General features: G+C 45.3%; 1 long non-coding RNA gene across 1 annotated transcript; it reads right to left on the bottom strand.

Annotated features, from left to right (window-relative positions):
- Positions 1–413: 413 nt before the first annotated feature.
- LOC110291985 (uncharacterized) lies at positions 414–21,222 on the bottom strand. The gene is made up of 3 exons (XR_002377628.1): positions 21,038–21,222; positions 20,347–20,461; positions 414–841 (listed from the first exon to the last, which is right to left on the bottom strand). It is a non-coding gene; the product is annotated as an uncharacterized LOC110291985 (long non-coding RNA).
- Positions 21,223–22,998: the final 1,776 nt, after the last annotated feature.

Genomic DNA, 22,998 nt, shown 5'->3' with positions numbered 1-22,998 from the left:
TGTGTGACCTTCTCTGGACCCCCAAGCCCAGTGTGCCCTCCACTATGAAGTTGAAGACAAACTACATTCAGTTGTCTCAACCGTTTTCATTGTAGAGGAGTTGTGCTTTCACTTTTTTAAAACTAGAAGTTACTAGTTTTCTATTTGTGCCTGTGTAGTGCAAGCGCCCTTGGGCCACAATGGGCATGTGGACCTTTCTGAAGGTTCTGTTGTCTCCTTTCTCCGAAGGTCCCTGTAATTGTCAGCTTTGACAGCAAAGGCTTTCACCAGCCTAGCCATCTTGCTGGCTGTGTACTAAGTTTTTTCAACCAATGATTCTTGCCCCCACCCAAAGAGTTTTTCCTCTGTCATGAAAAAAAGTCACCAGCATCAGTACATCACATGATCAGGGTTCTAGAAACACATTTCCACCTTAGAAGAACCTACGCTGGTGAGAACAGGAGGCATCAACTGCTCTGGTAGGGCTAGGACCGGGAAACAACAGTTCGCAAGATGTCCTTGCTGGAAGCTGGGGATTTCAGAAGAGACTTGATGGTTCCTGCCTCTTTGTTGGTATTAATGAGCATCTTGTCTGTCGTGGTTCCCAGGCTGGGCTCTCCTCCCCTCTGGGTGAATGAATGGGAGGGCTGGCTGTACATCCCCTCTTCTCTTACTCCCCTGTGCATCCATGGAGAAGCTGGGGGACTACACATTGTGCATCCTGCGTTCCAGCAGCCCAGCCTTCTTGGCTTGACAGTGTGCTTCACCCTCCTCTTCTGTTTCATTTTACTCTGATTTCTTCCTTTCCTGTGGACTTAATCAGCCAGCCCGGCACTGAGGATGAATTCCATTCGGAAACACACTGGGGAAGAAGGCAAAAGAATTTTGGCAAAATCACAAAATGGGAATAATAATAATACAGAGATCGGAATGGAACACCCACCCATCTCACCCGGGTGCTGGGAGAATTAATTAACGTCTGTAAAGGCCTTTGAGTTCCTTGGGGGGAACGTGCCACCAGACAGCTAGCGTTATTGTGGAGGGATTATGTGCACAAATACAATACCAGGAGCCAGGATATTACTAAAAATAAAGCAGACTTTTCTGTGAGGACCTCAAGGAAGGAAGTGCCTCTCTGGAAAAGCTTAACTGTCCTTTAATTCCATCGCTTGGGCTGCCGGGGATAGAACAGCAAAGCCGAGATGCCATTGTGAGAAGAGGATTATGTTTTCTGAGCATTGTCAAGGTGCTGGGGAACAAAATAAAATCGCTGCTTTGCCAAAAGAAGGTTATAGTCTTTGGACAAGAGATTAAGAGACTGTTTGGCTATTGCACTTCGTAGCCTGTCCGCAGGGGGAAAAGGCAACAGGAAAGCAAATGTTTGTTTGCATTTGAGGGAAAAGAGTTTTTTACAAAAACGGGAAGAAAGGGAACTGCCTCAGATGAAAGCCACCATCAGCAGCAGCGCCCTCAGTAAATCTCCCAGAATTCCCCATGTATTTTTTTCCATCTGCGTGTCTCCCAAGCAGACACTTCCAAATCCTAGATGGTTAAAACAAGGAAGAACCCTGCTTGTGTTTACAGAGGAAGATCATGTTAACTTTATACGGTGGAAAGAGCAAACAAGCAAACTTCCTTGGCTCATAAACAAGGAGGCTGTGTCAGAGGTTCCCGTGGTGTTGAAGAGCTCTGGCCTCTTTAGGTTAACAAAACTGCCTGCCCAACGGGGAAGAAATTCTGTCCTGTTCCTAGCCCCTCCTTTCAGCCCTTCTCTTCTCCTTCTGCCCCCTTATTTTGTAACAAGGCCTCTGGGGCCTGAAGCAGATTAGCAAACAAATAAATCCTTTAATGTCCTGGAATACTTTCCCAGTATAAATGCGATTAATCTGCCAACCCAGCAAGTTCAGCACATCAAATACCCCAGCTGTAGAAAGCCATTTCTCCAGCCCCCTAATTTATGGCAGAAAGGTCATGTTATTTTGATGTTTGTATTGGTTAGACTTTCTTCCTCTGTTTTCTATCTTTGAAAGTGCACTTTATGCAACCTTAGAAAACATCAAAGCCTCTAACAGCATTCAGTGACACACAGTAGGAACAGCCTTCCCCAAAGCCTTCTGGGCATACAAACAAGCTGTGAGTGCTCACCCACCAGAATCATGGGAGTCTGTCCTGCCCTGACAGAATCCAATAGCTCTGTTTGTTTGTTTTATGTTTTTCTGGTTTTTTGAGGTAGGGTTTCTCTGTAGCTTTGGCTGTCCTGGAACTCACTCTGTAGACTACACTGGCCCCGAACTCACAGAGATCCACCTGCCTCTGCCTCCTGAGTGCTGGGACTAAAGGCGTGTGCCACAACACCCTGGCTTCCACTGGTTCATTTTGAGAACTAGGAAGGACTGGGCTTGAGGTGAACAGAAAGGTAGGTCATGTGGTCTCTGACCCTAGAATTAGAATTAGAATTAGAATTAGAATTAGAATTAGAATTAGAATTAGAATTAGAATTAGAATTAGAATTAGAGAGAAAACACATCACCCCAAGACTTGCCCATCAATACTTGCTGTTCCCACCAGTCACAAACCTCCCTGTGAGAAGCTAGGGTGAAAAGACTGTTTTGGGTTATTTATATGAAACCTTTGTGTAAGCTCTGGTTCACATTGGCTCTTCCTTTTCTGCCCCTCAGAAGTCGGACAGCATGGGTCACTTGACATTCTGTCCTCTGGTTAATAAACAGATCCTCCCTGGAGGGCATTATCCTGAGTGAGGTACCCAATCACAAAAGAACTCACATGATACGTACTCACTGATAAGTGGATATTAGCCCAGAAACTTAGAATACCCAAGATACAAGATACAATTTGCAAAACACATGAAACACAAGAAGAATGAAGACCAACGTGTGGACACTTCGCCCCTTCTTAGAATTGGGAACAAAACACCTATGGAAGGAGTTACAGAGACAAAGTTTGGAGCTGAAATGAAAGGATGGACCATCTAGAGACTGCCATACCTGGTGATCCATCCCATAATCAGCCTCCAAACGCTGACACCATCGCATACACCAGCAAGATTTAGCTGTCTCTTGTGAGGCTATGCCGGGGCCTGGCAAACACAGAAGTGGATGCTCACAGTCAGCTATTGGATGGACCACAGGGCCCCCAATGGAGGAGCTAGAGAAAGTACCCAAGGAGCTAAAGGGGTCTTCAACCTTATAGGTGGAACAACAATATGAACTAACCAGTACCCCCAAAGCTCGTGTCTCTAGCTGCTTATGTAGCAGAAGATGGCCTAGTCGGCCATCATTGGGAAGAGAGGAGGCCCTTTGGTCTTGCAGACTTTATATGCCTCAGTACAGGGGAACGCCAGGGCCAAGAAGTGAGAGTGGGTGGGTAGGGGAGTGGTGGTGGTGGGGGAGGGTATGGGGGACTTTTGGGCTAGCATTTGAAATGTAAATGAAGAAAATACCTAATTAAAAACAAACAAACAAAAAAAAAAAAGAAGCAGGTCCTCAGGTGGTGGTTGATAGAACTGGGAGGTCCTCAGTTGTGAGCCATAAGTGTCCCTGTGGCATGAAGACTGGGGTGTCTGACCACACAGGGTCTCCTCCAGGTCTCTGCAGTAAAGCAGAGTGGGACCAGAACTCATGTCCATCGCTGGGGAACAGTGAGTGAGGAGCTATGTCTAGCAAAACAGCAAGGCAGCAATATAGCTACAATGAGAATCCCCAAAGGCTATGGACCTCCACACCCTTTGTGTATTCTAAAGCAACTACATGCTTAGACAGGATGTGCCTCTTAGGGATAAAGACACATTTAGGTAAATGCAGAAAATAGCGAGGACCCAAACACAGGGAGGGTTGTAACACAAGATAAAGTCCCATCAAATGTGGATTCTATAGTGGTCCTGTCTGGGGGAAGAATACACAGATAAGTAAATCTGGATGTCATGGCATGCACCTTAAACCCAAGACTTGGGAGGCAGATACAGCCCAGGCGAGCCTGGTCTACACAGCAAGTTCCAGGGCAAATAGTGATATGCAGACCTTGTAACTAACTAAAAACTGAGCACTCTGAACCCAGTAATGGCAATGGATTAATCAAAGGTCCTGACCAATGTGCAGTGCATACACACTGCACATTAAAACCACAAATGACAATTTTGTAAATGTGTACCATGAAGCCTGTGTCTAAAACAACAGGAAGGACACATCTCACTCAGCTCCGGGGCCCCAGGACTGCTTCCCACTACAGCTGCAGGGAAGTTTGCAGGCAGGCATCCTTGGGACCTTTTAGAAGGCAGTAAACACACCAGTGTGGGATTAAAGCCACACTTGTGCCTTCGTGTCACCTGAATTGGCTCTGTGAAGACCTTTTCTCTATCTATAGCCATAGTCGGAGGTGCCCATGGCCAGGACCTCAACACATCTTTCTGGGGAGATGAAGCAGCTCAGTCCTTAGCATCATGAGCGCCTGGCTTTTACGGCCCATAACAGAAGTGGAAAAGACAGCTATTTTCCCCCTGCACTCTGCAATAATCAGGTTTTGACATTGTTTTCGTTTGTTTGTTTTTGTTATTGCTGCGTTAAATGTTTGAATGGAAGAACATGGAAAAGAAACTGGAAAAGTCCTGAAAGACCACTCAGGGAGGTGGGGGATCACATTCTTTGAAAAATGTTTTCTTTTTAAAATAGTATATTATTTAAGGATCTCATGCTATGTATTTTGGTCATATTCACTTCCCATTCCTCCCTCAACTCCTCCCAAGTCCATCCCCACCTCTCTATTCCCGATAACTGTGTCCTTTAAAAAAATAATCTATGGACTCCAATTTTACTGCCCATATACTCCTGGGGTAGAGCCAGGAGTGTGGTAGACCTACTGGAAACCATATTCTTAACAACATCTTCCCGCCGGGCAGTTGTGGCGCATGCCTGTAATCCCAGCACTTGGGAGGCAGAGGCAGGCGGATTTCTGAGTTCGAGGCCAGCCTGGTCTACAGAGTGAGTTCCAGGACAGCCAGGGCTATACAGAGAAATCCTGTCTCGAAAAACAAAAAACAAAACAAAACAAAAAAAATCTTCCCCATGAAGCTACTAACTCCATAGCTCCTCAGTTAAGGGTGGGAGTTCCTGACCCCCTCCCTACTTCACGATAGAATGCCGACTGGCTTGATCTTAGATGGGTCTTGTGCAGGCATCCACAGTAGCTATGGGTTCATGAATGGACCAGTCCATTGTGTTCAAAACTCTCTGTTTCACTCTGTTCTCCCTATGCCCTGGCTTTGAGAATCGTTTTGACCCTCCTTCTGTGATGGTCTCTGCACTTTGGGGACAGATGTGATACAGATGTCCTATTTGTGGCTGATCATGCCATATTTTGTCTCGGTACTTTGACTAGCTGTGAGTTTTTGTCTTAACTGTTCTCCACTGCACAGAGGATCTCTGATAAGGTCTGAGAACTGCATTAACGTAAGTCATAGAGATTAACTTAGAGGGCAGTTAATACCATGTTCATTTAGTAGGATAATACTAGTAGGTTTACTCCTGGGGTCTTTGAGCTCCCAGCCATGTATTCTTGGCAATATTACAGTACCAGGCATGTGCTTTCTCCTGTTGGGCAGGCCTTAAAATCCAGCCAGAAAGCGGTTGGTTACCCCCCATAATATATATGCTAATACTGCACCTACGGGCAATCTGGCCACATGAGTCATTATTGCAGGTAATAGGGTTCCCGACAGGTGTGTAAGGCTATTGATGAGTTCTCTCTGCAGGCACCTGCCAGCAGTGGGGAGGGACACTTCCTGATCACTATCAACTTGATTCCTTCCTGGCCTGTGTTTGGTGTCTAAAGCAATAAGTAGTAGCCATCAAGTTCTGGTGGGCAAGCAAGAGCAAATGCCAGTAGCCTGTGTTGTTTTGAGGGTTTGTGGGGTACCTCTGACTCACTACCAGTTCTAGGAGAGGCATTCCATACCCGGCACTGGTCTTTTTTGCTTAGTAACCCATTGCTTCTAGGATGTGTATAACCCAGTAGGGAACTACAATTAAACTCCTTTATATGAATATATACAAACAGACTGAGGAAGAAACTGGGTTACTCTTACTCTAGGAATAAATCTAGCCAAGGAAGTAAAAGACCTCTATGGTTTTAAAACACAGAAGAAAACACCAAGAGATAAAAGAAGCCTTCTATGCATATGTATTGACAGGATTGATATACTGTGAAAATGGAATCCTTCCAAAAGCAATTTATAGATTCAATGCAATTTGATGAGGATTCAAAATCCTCATCAAAACTCCAACCCAATTCTTCACAGAAATTGAAAAAAAAATAATATTAAACTTTATAGAAACATAAAAATCCAGATAGCCAAAACAATTCTGAATAAAAGTACTGCTATAGGTATCACCATGCCTGATATCTAGATATTCTACAGAGCTATAGTGGGAAAACAGCATATAACAGTAAAACACACAAAACCAGGCACACTGAGTAATAGAATGGAATCAAGTGTAGGCCTTCCAGGCTCAGGAGTGACCAGACTCCACCCCAGAGAACCCCCAAATGCCAGCCCCTACCCACAGAACACCCTAAATGCCATAATTGCTGGACCCAGCCCCTCCAGGCATAGGTGGCTGAGCTCTGGGCTTAAAAACCCACCAATCCCCATTCTGGAAAGCTCCACCCCCAATAAATGCTATATAAACCCTGTCTTCTATTTATCGGCCGCTTCTTACCTGAACAGAGGCACCCACTCTCTTGGGTTTTTCCCTCCCAGTAAATCTCTTGTGTGCTGTGTGACACTGTGGTATTCCTTGCTTCCAAATGCCAGGATACCTTTCCCATCTGACCTATAACATTTACATCAAGGACCCAGATGAAAGCCATGACCCCACTACATCTGATTTTCAACGGATCTCAAAAATATACACAGAAGAAAAGATAGATCTTTAACAACTGTCCTGTGGAAACTGGATCTCTATGTGTAGACGGATGAAACCAGTACTTTCCGGCTCACTGTGTACACAAAGTCAATTCTAAACGGACCCAAGATCTCGGTGTTAGCTCTGAAACTCTGAAACTTCAAGAAGAAAGAGTAGGAATTACACTTCAGAATATAGGTTCAGGTAAGGACTTTCTGAATAGGACTCTGATCTTCCAGGTCTTTAAGCCAATCTTGATTCTCCAATTCCTTTCTGCAACCATTGTGCCCTAGCTGTCTTGACTATCCAGACTCTTTCTTGTCACTTATAATGTGCCAAAGGCAGAGTCTGGGAGATGGCTCAGTGTGTTAAAGAGCTTGCCATGAGAGTGTGAGGACTGGTATTCGGTTTCCCAGAGCCCATATAAATACCAGGTGAGCATGGGGACTCACCTATAATGAGAAAGCAGAGAAAGGGGTTTTCTGGTTAGCAAACTGGCCCAAAAGGTAAGCTCTGGGGTTGATTGAAAGGCCCTACTTGTGTAAATGAGGAAGAATCAATGGGACATGGTTTTGGACATCAACCTCAGACCTCCATTTGCGCGTGCTCGCGCAAGCACACACACACACACATGCATACCATACATATTCGAAAACTGAAAATGTGCCCTGGTCAAGGCACTACTCTTCCCAGTAGTTAAATCAATGCAGAATTAGATAGCAGCCACACGCATTAAGAAAACTAACATAAGCTTTACCATTTATTTTACTTTTTTAAATTTTTAATATTTTTTTATTATGTATTTTCCTCAATTACATTTCCAATGCTATCCCAAAAGTCCCCCATACCCTCCCCTCCAATTCCCTACCCACCCATTCCCATTTTTTTGGCCCTGGCGTTCCCCTGTACTGGGGCATATAAAGTTTCTGTGTCCAATGGGCCTCTCTTTCCAGTGATGGCCGATTAGGCCATCTTTTGATACATATGCAGCTAGAGACACGAGCTCCAGGGTACTGGTTAGTTCATAATGTTGTTCCACCTATAGGGTTGCAGATCCCTTTAGCTCCTTTTTTTTTTTTTTTTTTTTTTTTTTTTTTTTTTTTTTTTTTGGTTTTTCGAGACAGGGTTTCTCTGTATAGCCCTGGCTGTCCTGGAACTCACTTTGTAGACCAGGCTGGCCTCGAACTCAGAAATCCGCCTGCCTCTGCCTCCCGACCCTTTAGCTCCTTGAGTACTTTCTCTAGCTCCTCCATTGGGGGCCCTGTGATCCATCCAATAGCTGACTGTGAGCATCCACTTCTGTGTTTGCTAGGCCCCGGCATCGTCTCACAAGAGACAGCTATATCTGGGACCTTTCAGCAAAATCTTGCTAGTGTATGCAATGGCGTTTGGAAGCTGATTATGGGGTGGATCCCTGGATATGGCAGTCTCTAGATGGTCCATCCTTTCGTCACAGCTCCAAACTTTGTCTCTGTAACTCCTTCCATGGGTGTTTTGTTCCCAATTCTAAGGAGGGGCACAGTGTCCACACTTTGGTCTTCATTCTTCTTGAGTTTCATGCGTTTAGCAAATTGCATCTTATATCTTGGGTATCCTAAGTTTTGGGCTAATATCCACTTATCAGTGAGTACATATTGTGTGAGTTCCTTTGTGATTGTGTTACCTCATTCAGGATGATGCCCTCCAGGTCCATCCATCATACATTCATTCTTTTTAATAGCTGAGTAGTATTCCATTGTGTAAATGTACTACATTTTCTGTATCCATTCCTCTGTTGAGGGGCATCTGGTTTTCTTTCCAGCTTCTGTCTATTATAAATAAGGCTGCTATGAACATAGTGGAGCATGTGTCCTCCTTACCGGTTGGAACAACTTCTGGATATATGCCCAGGAGAGGTATTGCTGGATCCTCCGGTAGTACTATGTCCAATTTTCTAAGGAACCGCCAGACTGATTTCCAGAGTGGTTGTACAAGCTTGCAGTCCCACCAACAATGGAGGAGTGTTCCTCTTTCTCCACATCCTCGCCAGCATTTGCTGTCACCTGAATTTGATCTTAGCCATTCTGACTGGTGTGAGATGGAATCTCAGGGTTGTTTTGATTTGCATTTCCCTGATGATTAATGATGCTGAACATTTTTTCAGGTGCTTCACAACCATTCCGTATTCCTCAGGTGAGAATTCTTTGTTCAGCTCTGAGCCCCATTTTTTTAATGGAGTTATTTGATTTTCCGGAGTCCGCCTTCTTGAGTTCTTTGTATATATTGGATATTAGTCCCTTATCTGATTTAAGATAGGTAAAGATTGTTTCCCAATCAGTTGGTGGTCTTTTTGTCTTATTGACGGTGTCTTTTGCCTTGCAGAAGCTTTGCAGTTTCATGAGGTCCCATTTGTCAATTCTCAATCTTACAGCGCAAGCCATTGCTGTTCTATTCAGGAATTTTTCCCCTGTGCCCATATCTTCAAGGCTTTTCCCACTTTCTCCTCTATAAGTTTCAGTGTCTCTGGTTTTATGTGAAGTTCCTTGATCCACTTAGATTTGACCTTAGTACAAGGAGATAGGAATGGATCGATTCAAATTCTTCTACATAACAACCAGTTGTGCCAGCACCATTTGTTGAAAATGCTGTCTTTCTTCCACTGGATGGTTTTAGCTCCCTTGTCGAAGATCAAGTGACCATAGGTGTGTGGGTTCATTTCTGGGTCTTCATTCTATTCTATTGGTCTACTTGTCTGTCACTTTACCAGTACCATGCAGTTTTTATCACAATTGCTCTGTAGTAAAGCTTTAGGTCAGGCATGGTGATTCCACCAGAGGTTCTTTTATCCTTGAGAAGAGTTTTTGCTATCCTAGGTTTTTTTGTTATTCCAGATGAATTTGGAGATTGCTCTTTCTAATTCATTGAAGAATTGAGTTGGAATTTTGATGGGGATTGCATTGAATCTGTAGATTGCTTTTGGCAAGATAACCATTTTTACAATGTTGATCCTGCCAATCCATGAGCATGGGAGATCTTTCCATCTTCTGAGATCTTCTTTAATTTCTTTCTTCAGAGACTTGAAGTTTTTATTATACAGATATTTCACTTCCTTAGTTGAGTCACGCCAAGATAATTTATATTATTTGTGACTATTGAGAAGGGTGTTGTTTCCCTAATTTCTTTCTCAGCCTGTTTATTCTTTGTGTAGAGAAAGGCCATTGATTTGTTTGAGTTAATTTTATATCCAGCTACTTCACCGAAGCTGTTTATCAGGTTTAGGAGTTCTCTGATGGAATTTTTAGGGTCACTTATATATACTATCATATCATCTGCAAAAAGTGATATTTTGACTTCATCTTTTCCAATTTGTATCCCCTTGATCTCCTTTTGTTGTTGAATTGCTCTGGCTAGGACTTCAAGTACTATGTTGAGTAGGTAGGGAGAAAGTAGGCAGCCTTGTCTAGTCCCTGATTTTAGTGGGATTACTTCCAGCTTCTCACCATTTACTTTGATGTTGGCTACTGCTTTGCTGTAGATTGCTTTTATCATGTTTAGATATGGGCCTTTAATTCCTGATCTTTCTAAGACTTTTATCATGAATGGGTGTTGGATCTTGTCGAATGCTTTTTCTGTATCTAACAAGATGATCATGTGGTTTTTGTCTTTGAGTTTGTTTATATAATGGATTACGTTGATGGATTTCCGTATATTAAACCATCCCTGCATCCCTGGAATAAAACCTACTTGGTCAGGATGGATGATTGCTTTAATGTTTTCTTGGATTCGGTTAGCGAGAATTTTATTGAGTATTTTTGCATCAATATTCATAAGGGAAATTGGTCTGAAGTTCTCTATCTTTGTTGGATCTTTCTGTGGTTTAGGTATCAGAATAATTGTGGCTTCATAGAATGAGCTGTGTAGAGTTCCTTCTACTTCTATTTTGTGGAATAGTTTGTACAGAACTGGAATTAGATCTTCTTTGAAGGTCTGGTAGAACTCTGCACTAAACCCATCTGGTCCTGGGCTTTTTTTGGTTGGGAGACTATTAATGACTACTTCTATTTCTTTATGGGATATGGGACTGTTTAGATCGTTAACTTGATCCTGATTTAACTTTGGTACCTGGTATCTGTCTAGAAATTTGTCCATTTCGTCCAGGTTTTCCAGTTTTGTTGAGTATAGCCTTTTGTAGAAGGATCTGATGGTGTTTTGGATTTCTTCAGGATCTGTTGTTATGTCTCCCTTTTCATTTCTGATTTTGTTAATTAGGATGCTCTCCCTGTCCCCTCTAGTGAGTCTAGCTAAGGATTTATCTATCTTGTTGATTTTCTCAAAGAACCAACTCCTTGTTTGGTTAATTCTTTGAATAGTTCTTCTTGTTTCCACTTGGTTGATTTCACCCCTGAGTTTGATTATTTCCTGCTGTCTACTCCTCTTGGGTGAATTTTCTTCCTTTTTTTCTAGAGCTTTTAGATGTGTTGTCAAGCTGCTAGTGTGTGCTCTCTCCAGTTTCTTTTTGGAGGCACTCAGAGCTATGAGTTTCCCTCTTAGAAATGGTTTCATTGTGTCCCATAGGTTTGGATACGTTGTGGCTTCATTTTCATTAAACTCTAAAAAGTCTTTAATTTCTTTCTTTATTCCTTCCTTGACCAAGGTATCATTGAGAAGAGTGTTATTCAGTTTCCACGTGAATGTTGGCTTTCTATTATTTATGTTGTTATTGAAGATCAGCCTTAGTCCATGGTGGTCTGATAGGATGCATGGGACGATTTCAATATTTTTGTATCTGTTGAGGCCTGTTTTGTGACCAATTATATTGTCAATTTTGGAAAAGGTTCCATGAGGTGCTGAGAAGAAGGTATATTCTTTTGTTTTAGGATAAAATGTTCTGTAGATATCTGTTAAGTCCATTTGTTTCATAACTTCTGTTAGTTACACTGTGTCCCTGTTTAGTTTCTGTTTCCACGATCTGTCCATTATTGAAAGTGGTGTGTTGAAGTCTCCCACTATTATTGTGTGAGGTGCAATGTGTGCTTTGAGCTTTACTAAAGTGTCTTTAATGAATGTGGCTGCCCTTGCATTTGGAGCATAGATATTCAGAATTGAGAGTTCCTCTTGGAGGATTTTACCTTTGATGAGTATGAAGTGTCCCTCCTTGTCTTTTTTGATAACTTTGGGTTGGAAGTCGATTTTATTCGATATCAGAATGGCTACTCCAGCTTGTTTCTTCAGACCATTTGCTTGGAAAATTGTTTTCCAGCCTTTCACTCTGAGGTAGTATCTGTCTTTTTCCCTGAGATGGGTTTCCTGTAAGCAGCAGAATGTTGGATCCTGTTTGTGTAGCCAGTCTGTTAGTCTATGTCTTTTTATTGGGGAATTGAGTCCATTGATATTAAGAGATATTAAGGAAAAGTAATTGTCGCTTCCTTTTATTTTTGTTGTTAGAGTTGGCATTCTGTTCTTGTGGCTGTCTTCTTTTTTGTTTGTTGAGTGATTACTTTCTTGCTTTTTCTAGGGCGTGATTTCCATCCTTGTATTGGATTTTTTCTGTTATTCTCCTTTGAAGGGCTGGATTCGTGGAAAGATAATGTGTGAATGTGGTTTTGTCGTGGAATACTTTGGTTTCTCCATCTATGGTAATTGAGGGTTTGGCCGGGTATAGTAGCCTGGGGTGGCATTTGTGTTCTCTTAGTGTCTGTAGAATATCTGTCCAGGCTCTTCTGGCTTTCATAATCTCTGGTGAAAAGTCTGGTGTAATTCTGATAGGCCTGCCTTTATATGTTACTTGACCTTTCTCCCTTACTGCTTTTAGTATTCTGTCTTTATTTAGTGCATTTGTTATTCTGATTATTATGTGTCGGGAGGAATTTCTTTTCTGGTCCAGTCTATTTGGAGTTCTGTAGGCTTCTTGTATGATCATGGGCATCTCTTTCTTTAGGTTTGGGAAGTTTTCTTCTATTATTTTGTTGAAGATATTTTCTGGCCCTTTAAGTTGAAAATCTTCATTCTCATCAACTCCTATTATCTGTAGGTTTTGTCTTCTCATTGTGTCCTGTATTTCTGGATGTTTTGAGTTAGGATCCTTTTGCATTTTGTATTGTCTTTGATTGTTGTGCCGATGTTCTCTATGGAATCTTCTGCACCTGAGATTCTCTCTTCCATCTCTTGTATTCTGTTGCTGATGTTCACATCTATGGTTCCAGATTTCTTTCCTAGGGTTTCTATCTCCAGCGTTGCCTCACTTTGGGTTTTCTTTATTGTGTCTACTTCCCTTTTTAGGTCTAGTATGGTTTTATTCATTTCCATCACCTGTTTGGATGTGTTTTCCTGTTTTTCTTTAAGGACTTCTACCTGTTTGGTTGTGTTTTCCTGTTTTTCTTTAAGGAATTGTAACTCTTTAGCAGTGTTCTCCTGTATTTCTTTAAGTGAGTTATTAAAGTCCTTCTTGATGTCCTCTACCATCATCATGAGATATGCTTTTAAATCCGGGTCTAGATTTTCGGTTGTGTTGGGGTGCCCAGGACTAGGTGGGGTGGGAGTGCTGCGTTCTGATTATGGTGAGTGGTCTTGATTTCTGTTAGTAGGATTCTTACGTTTGCCTTTCGCCATCTGGTAATCTCTGAAGCTAGCTGTTGTAGTTGTCCCTGGTTAGAGCTTGTTCCTCAAGTGACTCTGTTAGCCTCTATCAGCAGACATGGGATGCTAGCTCTCTCCTTAGTTTCAGTGGTCAGAGTATTCTCTGCAGGCAAGCTCTCTTCTCGCAGGGAAGGTGCCCAGATATCTGGTGTTCGAACCTGCCTCCTGGCAGAAGTTGTGTTCCACTCACCAGAAGTCTTAGGATCCCATGGGGATTCCTGAGTGGGTCCTTGCATGTGTCCGGAGACTCCACTGGCAAGGCACCCCGGTGCTGCAATGGACTGGAAGGGACTTGTGCCCCAGCTCAGGCCGGGTTATCTGCTTCCCTAGTTAATGCAGTCTCAGGTCCCACAGGATTGGATTGGAGCAGACGCTGTGTTTCACTCACCAGAGGTTTTAGGATCCGGTGGGGAATCCTGTGTGGGTCCTTGCGGGTGTCCGGAGACTCTGCTGGCAAGGCACCCCAGTGCTGCAGTGGACCGGAAGGGACTTGTGCCCCAGCTCAGTCCCGGTTGTCTGCTTCCCTAGTTAATGCAGTCTCAGGTCCCACAGGATTGGATTGGAGCAGACGCTGTGTTCCACTCACCAGAGGTCTTAGGATCCCGTGGGGAATCCTGTGTGGGTCCTTGCGGGTGTCCGGAGACTCCGCAGCAAGGCACCTGGTGCTGGAGTGGACCGGAAGGGACTTGTGCCCCAGCTCAGGCTGGGTTGTCTCTACCATTTATTTTAAACAAGGCGGATTGTAATGTTAGACAAGCTAAGGAAAGTGGGATTTGGGACACTTGAGAGGTGAGCTGGTTTGCAAAAAGAATGCACAACTGGTAAAGTTAGTGGGGCATGGAGACAAAAGAAGCACATGGGAGCCAGAGACACCCCTGAACACTACATGGAGATGTGAGCTCAGATCAGCTGTTGTCCAGTGCAGCAGCAATTTGGGTGATTCTGGGCCAGGGATGGAAGGAAACGGGAATAGGAGATGGATGGGAAGGATCCAGTATCACTTCGGTCAATAACAAAGAAAGAAAGAAACAAACAAACAAACAAAAAATAAGTACCTGAAGGTAAGATCCTGTATTCATTACTTTCCTGTTCTTCGATAAAACACTGCCACCAAAAGGGAGATCACTTTGGCTTAGGCTTCCAGAGGTAAAAAAGTCTACAGTGGCAGGAGAGGCATGGCAGTAGGCAGCCAATCAGGAAGCTGAGAGGTCAACCTTCAACCTCACAAAGAAATCAGAGAATGGGCGAGGCTATAAACTGTCCCACCCATCCCCACTGACATACGTCCTCCAGCAAGGCTCCGCCTCCTGAAGCTTTCATAACCTTCCCAAATAGCACCACCAACTGAAGAAGGACCAAATGTTCAAAGTGCCTGAGCCTGTGAAGACGTTGACCTGAGCCAGGGTGGGCTTACTAGGTGACATACTTCCTCCACAGCAAACATTATGGCCATCAGGAGCAGACTTGAGTAGGAGCAGATGACTAGGTGAGAGCATCCCAAATTAGCCATCCTGATGACTCGGTATCCCTGACATCTCCTACAATACACCCTCCTTGTCTTTCCCAAGGAACATACTTCCTGCCTGCTCCCCAGGGCCCCACCAACAGACTTTCTTTGTTCCTGAACTACACTTTTCTGTGACCAATGTCTAGAACCTACTGCCAGGTCTCCTGGGCCACCAGCTGCCTGAAACCTATACAGGAACTACCCACATCCTCTGCTGAGAGATTGTCTAAGATCTTAGACTTGATTTGAACCTAAAGCTGGTGCTATTTATACCTCATGTATCCTTTTCTTACATGGGCTTATCTCCTGGTTTCATACCTATCTGGGGATTCACAGCAGAGAACTACTAAAGTCTCAAGGGATGCATGTCTTATTCCCTTTTGTAACATTGGAACCATATATCCATCCCAGTGGCCCACAGCTTCAGTTAGACTTCAGAGGACGAGACCAAAAGGTTTGCAAGGTTGAAAAAGAGATCACTGAAGAGCCTTGAAGGCAGACAAGAAACCCTCCTAGCTCAGTTAAGGCAGCTATCAGATGGGCGAGGCTGGGAAGAGTTGATGCTTGCTTGCGCTCTGTGAGACAGACTTGTCTTTCATATGAAAGGGGTCAGGGCGCAAATTCAGGACTGACAGCTGGTGGGATTTAGTGTCTCATCCAGCAATAGTCTTTAGGGTGCCACAGTGCACAACCTCCAGGTTACAATGAGTGGAACGTAGGGGTGGTACCCAGAAAGGGGTATGGTTTCCAGCCTGTCCTCTCCAGTGTTAGCACCTTCTGTCTGGTCAGTCGCAGAGATGGAGTTTTTGAGTCTGGGACTTGATTTCTGACCTTCTCTGACCCTCTCTGATCTAGCAAGTGGATAGTGCAGCAAAGAGAGCACCCAGCCAAGTAATAGAAACACCAGTTTCTCAGCATCAGAAACACACATAACCTCTGCTCCAGACCCTCAGACTCAAGGTCACCCTGCTGAGCAGCAGGGGCCTCACAGACAACTTGATTTGAATCTTGCCCTACTGATGCTTTGCGTGGTCCTCAGAAAGTTATAGGCCTGCTCAGCACACATTTCTTACTCCCAAAACATGAAACTTGGGACATCTACTTTGTGTGGGTGTGTGTGCACATGGATACGCCTGTGTGAAGGCCAGAGGTCAAGTCAGTCTGAGGTTCTCAGTCACCACCTCCCCTGTTTGTTTGTTTGCTTGCTTGTTTGTTTGAGAAAGGGTCTTTCATTGGCCTGGAGTCCCCTGATTTGCCGAGTGTGGCTGACCAGAGTCCGGAGGTTCCTGCTATCTTTGCCTCTCCAGCACAGTGATTTCAAGCATGGCCACCACCCAGGCATCACTTTGTTCAGTGCTGGTGACTGAATCAAGTCCTCACTTGAGCAGAGTAAAGAGCGAGCTCTTTACTGGCTGTTCTATCTCCCCAGTCCTCTCTTTTAAGTATCATTAATGTGTGTGTGTGTGTGTGTGTGTATACACGTGTGTGCCCTGGAAGCCAGTCTACACTCTTCACGAATGAATTGTCTCTCCAGCCCAAGCGTCTACTTCTTAAGACTCGGATGTAGGTGAAGAACTGAGTGTGGTGTGTGGCCAAGCCTCACCTTTGATGATAGCTCATGGCCTGCTCTCCTGCAGATGTTCAGCCCAGGGCCCTGTCCTTTATCCCTACAAAGCAGACTATAATCAGAACAGACGGGAGCCAGTCCGTCACCACTGTCTCACACCCCTTTTTCACTGAAATGACTTTATAAATGTTCATAATATAAAATACACAAGGTTGTTTTTGTTTGTTTGTTTGTTTGTTTTGGTTTTGTTTTATTTTGCCTTGTTTTGTTTTGTTTCAAAGTTTCCCTCTGTTGTGAACTATATTCCAGGCAGAGGGGACAAGTGGTCATTTCTCCGAACCTTCTGAAGCTCATCCAGACTCAAGTCAGCTTGGCCCAAAGTCCCCGTCATCCTCAGACCCACGGTGACCTGCTAATTCTCTTCCAAGTTCCTGGAAGTTGCACATCAATTTCTTTTTCATCAGAACCAAGTCAAGAATACAAATTCCTGTTTGCTTTGCCGCCTTGGTGACGAGAGCATCGTGAAACTGCCAAACTGCGTTTCCTTTGCACAAGGCCAGTGAAATCTGGACCTTTGAAGCTGGTCCCACCACACCTGTCTTACTTGTTTGTATCCAGCATTGGTGAAGCATTTCCGGAGTTCCCTCAGAGCCGCCTGCATTAGGCCTGGGACATTGGCTGATAAAGAAATGCTTCCTCTTCCATTGTCCAGGTTCAGTTTTACAACCCCGGGATGCAAGTGCCATTATTAGCTTCCACTGTCCAGATGTGGGGGGGGGGGTGGGGGGTGGCACCTAAGCACACCAGGGTCCTGACTCCAGAGCCTGGCTCCTAACAACTGCTCACTAATGGATTCACCTGGTGACATGGGAAAGTTGCTGCATGCCTGACCCAAGGGTTCTCATCTGTAAAGATGTAGCACCATCCTAGGGGTGGAGACCATGGTACCACCCAACACTCACCCCAGATCTCCAATCCCTCAGAACTAGAATGGCCCCCAGGGAGACACAGGTAGCAAGCATCCAGAGCTGTGCTCAGTAAAGGTGTTTTTTTCCTTCATCTAGGCATTGGGTAGGCCAGGGCTGGCAGGCAGCCATGATGGGTGGCATGTTTTTCCCCTCCTTGGGAAGACAAGGGTAGAGGAAGCAAGCGACTACCCCCTTCCCCACATTGCCACCCACCACAGCTCTGCAGAGGAGCTAGGTCCCTGGAGGCAAAGGAAACGTCCTCCTGTCTGGGCCACTGTGCTGCACTCCGGCAGAGGAGAGTCCCCAGGGAGAAGAGTAAAACCGGTTTGAACCTGTTCTCCAGATTCTTCTTCCCTGGTATGGGGGGTAAGCATGTGTGGGCGTGCACACCTCCACACCTGGCTAGCCACTAGGACCTGCCACTGCACATATCTTGGTGGCACCTGGTAAGACAGTTAATGCACGCAGGAAGTTTGCTGAGGGGTCAAGCTTTGGCAGAGAGTCCTCTGATCAAGAGCAGAGATGAAGGCTCTGGCTACATCAGCCCTTATCCTGGTCAGCCTCTCCAACACTGACTACAGCCAGAAAACAAGCAAACACATAAGAAAGAGTTGGTCTAAAAGCCAGTGTGCAAACAGCCCAGAGAGCATCGCTTTTCTGAAATGAGCAAATGAGCAGTTTCTCTGTGATTGGCCTGTAAAGGAGTGTGGCAGGGGCTTGGCAAGGAGGCGCCTTTGCTTGCGTTTTGAATTGCACCTTTCCAAAGTGTTTCCCTATCCAGGCATCCTCTCATCCTCAGGACCCAGTCTGGCGTGGGATGTGAGAGGAGATGGGAGACCACAGGCCCAGAGCACACACATTCCCTTCCCTACTGTTAAGTTTCAAACCCACAAACTGCATTTAATAGATTAAAGCAGACCTGGCCACCAGGTTATCCCAGCATTCTTCAGTCCCTACTTGTTGCAGGGTATGGCTGTGATTACCTGACCCCTTTGTACCTTTGGCCTCCTGGATCCTGTACTCCGTGTCCCTCTCTCTCCTCTCCCTTCCTCTCCCCCTCTCCCCACATGGCTCAGTGTCATGACTGCTCTGGAGTCTTACAGATGTGTCTGCCTCTGGCTATACTCTCCCACATATCTATAATCAACTTTTCCTCCACCACAGCTAGGAGCGGTCATGCCTTTTCCGTTCCTTTCTATTTCTGTTTTTCACCTACAAGTATCTTTGTCCAGTTGCCCCCACTTCCTGGATTAGCTCAGAGAAGAGAGGTGTTTGTCATTCCCTTTGGCTTTAAGGTAGTAGGTTGCACTGCAAAGGCCTTGGAAGCAGTTGGGGGTTCCGAGGCACAGTTCAGGGCTCTGCTGACTTGGCTGAACTTACTAATCCAGACAGCCTCCAAGTTGACTGCGATTTAACTGTCTCTCAACTTCTCCATGGCTGGCAGGCAGTGAGAACCGCACCACAGGTTTTGATCTTTGCCCAGAAGAGTGTTGTGCACTGTGCAATAGCTTTTTCATTTTTGGAGAAACAATGTTTTTTGTTTGGTTTGTTTTGGTTTTTCAAGACAGGGTTTCTCTGTGTAGCCCTGGCTGTCCTGGAACTCACTTTGTACAACAGGCTGGTCTCGAACTCAGAGGCCTGCCTCTGCCTCCCAAGTGCTGGGATTAAGGGCGTGCACTACCACTGCCCGGTGAGAAACTATGTTGAAGCTCATGATCTTAAAGATTTTCATCTGTCCGTGGTCACCTGGCTCTGCTGCCGCTCAGCTGTGATGAGGCAGGACAACATGGCTGAAGGGTGTGAGGAAGAGAGCTGCTGGGGGGGGGGGGCGCGTTATGGGGGAGGAGGACTGTGGGGGAGAGAAGAGAAGAGAGAGAGAAGAAGAAGAGAGAGAGAAGAAGAAGAAGAGAGAGAAAGAGAGATACCCATGGCACACTCTCAAGTGACCCACTTCCTCCAATCAAGCCCTACCTCCTAAATCTCCATCCCTCAAAATTAGCATGGCCAGGTGGGGACCAAGCCTTAAACACAGGAGTGTGTGTGAGATGTTTCCTGTTTAAAGCCAGTATGTTCCCATCTCGTGTTGCTAGGCAATGGACCTCCTGGTTAAGGTTCCCTGTAAACCAGGCAATCACAGGGTACTTTAATGGGTGTGTCTTTTGAAATTCCTGTTCTGAACTGGTGCAAATGGAGCAACGCACTGCCTCCTGCTAACACTACAGACCCTCCGTCATCCTCCAGAGCTTATCAAACCATTATTCACTTTGTGTCTAGTTCACTTATAGTTAGGCTCACTATGGCGGCGATTTAAAGTATGCGAGAGGACGTGTGCATGAGTATTCACACACTACACCGTTTTTCATAGACACAGGAGTGTTCGTGGATTTAGGTACTCACAGGGCCTGGAACTAATCTGCAGATGCCAAGGGATGGTTGTGGTCTTCATCTGCCATGGTGCTCCCCCCACTTTCCTCATTGTTAACCTTAAAGGGTCATGATGACACTCCACGTGCGAGTGACCCAGAGCAGGTGTCACACCCTTTCTATGGGTGCTGAGGCCCATGAGCGGGTTGACATGCTGCCTCCCCTGTCTGTATAGCCATCTTGGATTTTGCCTGGACTCTGCCTGGTTAGTTCCTCCAGTCTCTTCATGTCCAGGCACCATGATGGTTCACGCTTGTCCTCACCACTGGGGTAAGTCTCCAGGCTGGGCTCAGGCTATAAGGAAATCTTGGGTCAGGGATTTAGGGAGAGCTGCCCACATCTCGGGATCAGCTGCCTCACACCACTTACCTCCTCTGCGTGGCCCTGATTCCCACACAGGTGCCAGAAGCCCATGATCTCTGCAGAGCATTGTGCAGGAGGATGGAGGTGCTTCCCAAATGCTCAATCATTTGGAACCAGAGCTCTGCAGATGGGACAGGGAGGGAGGGAGGAAGCTGTAAGCCTCTGCAGGTCTATGGCCTGCTTCTCCTTAGGCCTGCAGCAGCATAGACACAGGCCTGTCTTCATCGCTTTTCAAATCACTAACATTCTTCATTTGGACCCATGTCAGTGGGCCAAGGGGACTAGGTCCTTGTTGTTGGTTCTGCTTCATTATTTAACTACATTCATTTCTTTTTCTCCCCCAAGTCTTCTAATGGTGGTGGGGTACAATCCCATTTGTTCCCAAGTCAACTCTCAACACTTCTGTAAGGACTTTGTCACTTACTTTTTATAGTACTAAACAAAGTTCTGACTTTTTTTCATAACTAGATGTTTAAGTTATTTGTGCTTTTTATTTAGCTTCTGACGATTGAACCCGGGACCTCACACAGAGGCCGCAAGTGCAGCTTCAACCTTGTTCATTTTTTTGAAATAAGACTAAAAATCGTGAAGCACTTCTGTACTTGGGGACATTACTGAGTCAGACACTGACATCTGTGTGGACAGGTTCTTGTGTATATAAACAGTTTGGCTAAAAATAACACTATGAGAAACTCACATTGGCGTGTGTGGTGATGTCATAGAGCTTCATCGCGGTTGCTACAGGTGGCGGAGTCCTTCTGTGCTGGCATACTGTCATGTTGGAGCGCCTGCACACATCTGGTGTCCAGGCACTATCTTTTCCTTCTCAGGCCCAGGAAGTATCCCTTCCTGTTCCTTCTTGTCAAGTGCTCCACTTTCGGCTAATTCTACATTTCCAACAGCAAGAAAATGGAGTCATGGTATTATTTATAACCCACCATGACCCTTCTGAGTCATGAAACAATGGAACAGTCTCTATGTGCTCCTAATGGCCTGTGACTAATTCCCTTATGACATCAAGTCACACTGTGTGCCTGCCATGACTACCAGCTTCCACACATCAAGGAGCTGAAGACTGCCCAGAAGGGACAAAAATCCCACCACTACCCGCTACCCGCAATGGCTCCTTTCTTGACTAAGTCTTCTGAGGATACCTGGGTTCCCTCACAGGGCAGACTCTCAGGTTTTTCTGTTAGCTTTCTGTCATGGATGATACAAGTTGTGCATCAGTATATGGGAAGTGTTTCTCACCTGCTGGTCTGTATGGAAGCAATAGGCGAGCCAGGTGCCAATAGTGGTGGAGAAGAAATACATAGGGGGCTCTGTGAGAATGTGCAAAATACTCTGCTCTCTGTCCTGATGGGTCCATCTCCAAGGTGGAAGAATTTGAACTTAAAGGATAATTCTGAACTCATCTTTATCACCTATATGCATGGTGATAATGGCCACTGAATTTCTCAGAGTTCGTTGGATACGCTTTTCTAGGGAAAAGACAGGTAACTGATAATAGCCCAGTGCTCTAAGAAAGAGTTAGGCAAAGGGTTACATAGATGCACTTTCATGGGGACCACAGTACTGGGAAGCATGAGATCAGATTGGAGGATGGAGAGGTGGGTGGGAAGATGCAGATGTCCACTATCAGGAAGTCACAGCTTTGTATCAGCATGGCCCACTGCCTCCTCCCACGTTACTGCTTCCCAGTGACTTGTTTCTATGAGGCTCTGCCTCTCTGGGAGAAGACAACATTAACTGGTTCCCACTCCATGCCATCAGGACAGGACCACAGCACAACTGCCTTTCCTGGAGCATGCCTGGCCCTGCTGGAAGCTGGCTCTAGCAGCTTAGAGGCTCTAGCAAGAACTCTAGCAAGAGTGTGTACACAAGTACCTCAAAGACTCTCACACACAAGTTACAAGATGGCCTAAGTAGGGAAAGAGAGGCTGTGAAGTGAGTCACAAGGTATGGTATGTGGGGGTCGGGTCCCCCAGTGGGGTGAGAGCTGGTCTGCTCAAAGCTGCTGCCCTTGAGCCAGCAGCCAAACATGTGGAGAACCACAACACAGCATGGTCCAGAGAAAAACCTTTTCTCTGTGGTCCACAGGAACACAGCATAGACGATGGGTTGAAGCAGAATGCAGAGTATGTGCACACGTAGAAGCCTTCTGACCTGGGCTCACTTCCCCTCACTTCCCCCTTCCCCGGGCAGCTGGAGATGTTTATGGAGTGTCTGTAGCTCTAGCATCACTAAACCAAGGCTGTGTGAGGGACAAACTATGCAAGGTGCTTCAGTTTGCAGTGGTTAGCTCTAAAAACCACGGGAAACCACAAGAGGGAAACACGTGTGACCTTGTGCGATGAAATCCCTCAATGTATAACATGGGTGTTTTTCGTTTTTTGTTTTCAACAGACCGCTCCTTAATTTTCTACATCAAGGGTGGACAAGCCAACCATTGGCCACACAGTTGCCAACCTTCCCTTTCTAATTCCAATGGGGCCAAAGCCTTTCTGCCTGTGCTTTATGTTTCTTAGACCTGAGACTTTGGAGTCTATCAGACATTAGCGCATTTCTGAGTTTAATAATGATCTGGAGGTTCCTGGCTTCTTTCCCACTGAGACACCTCTGCCTGGGGCCAGGGATGGGGAGGGTCACCATTGAGGA

This window comes from Mus caroli, unplaced genomic scaffold, assembly GCF_978045245.1.
Source record: "Mus caroli unplaced genomic scaffold, Mus_caroli_1 scaffold_3, whole genome shotgun sequence".
Lineage (NCBI taxonomy): Eukaryota > Metazoa > Chordata > Mammalia > Rodentia > Muridae > Mus > Mus caroli.
This window is presented reverse-complemented; position numbering and strand designations above follow the sequence as displayed.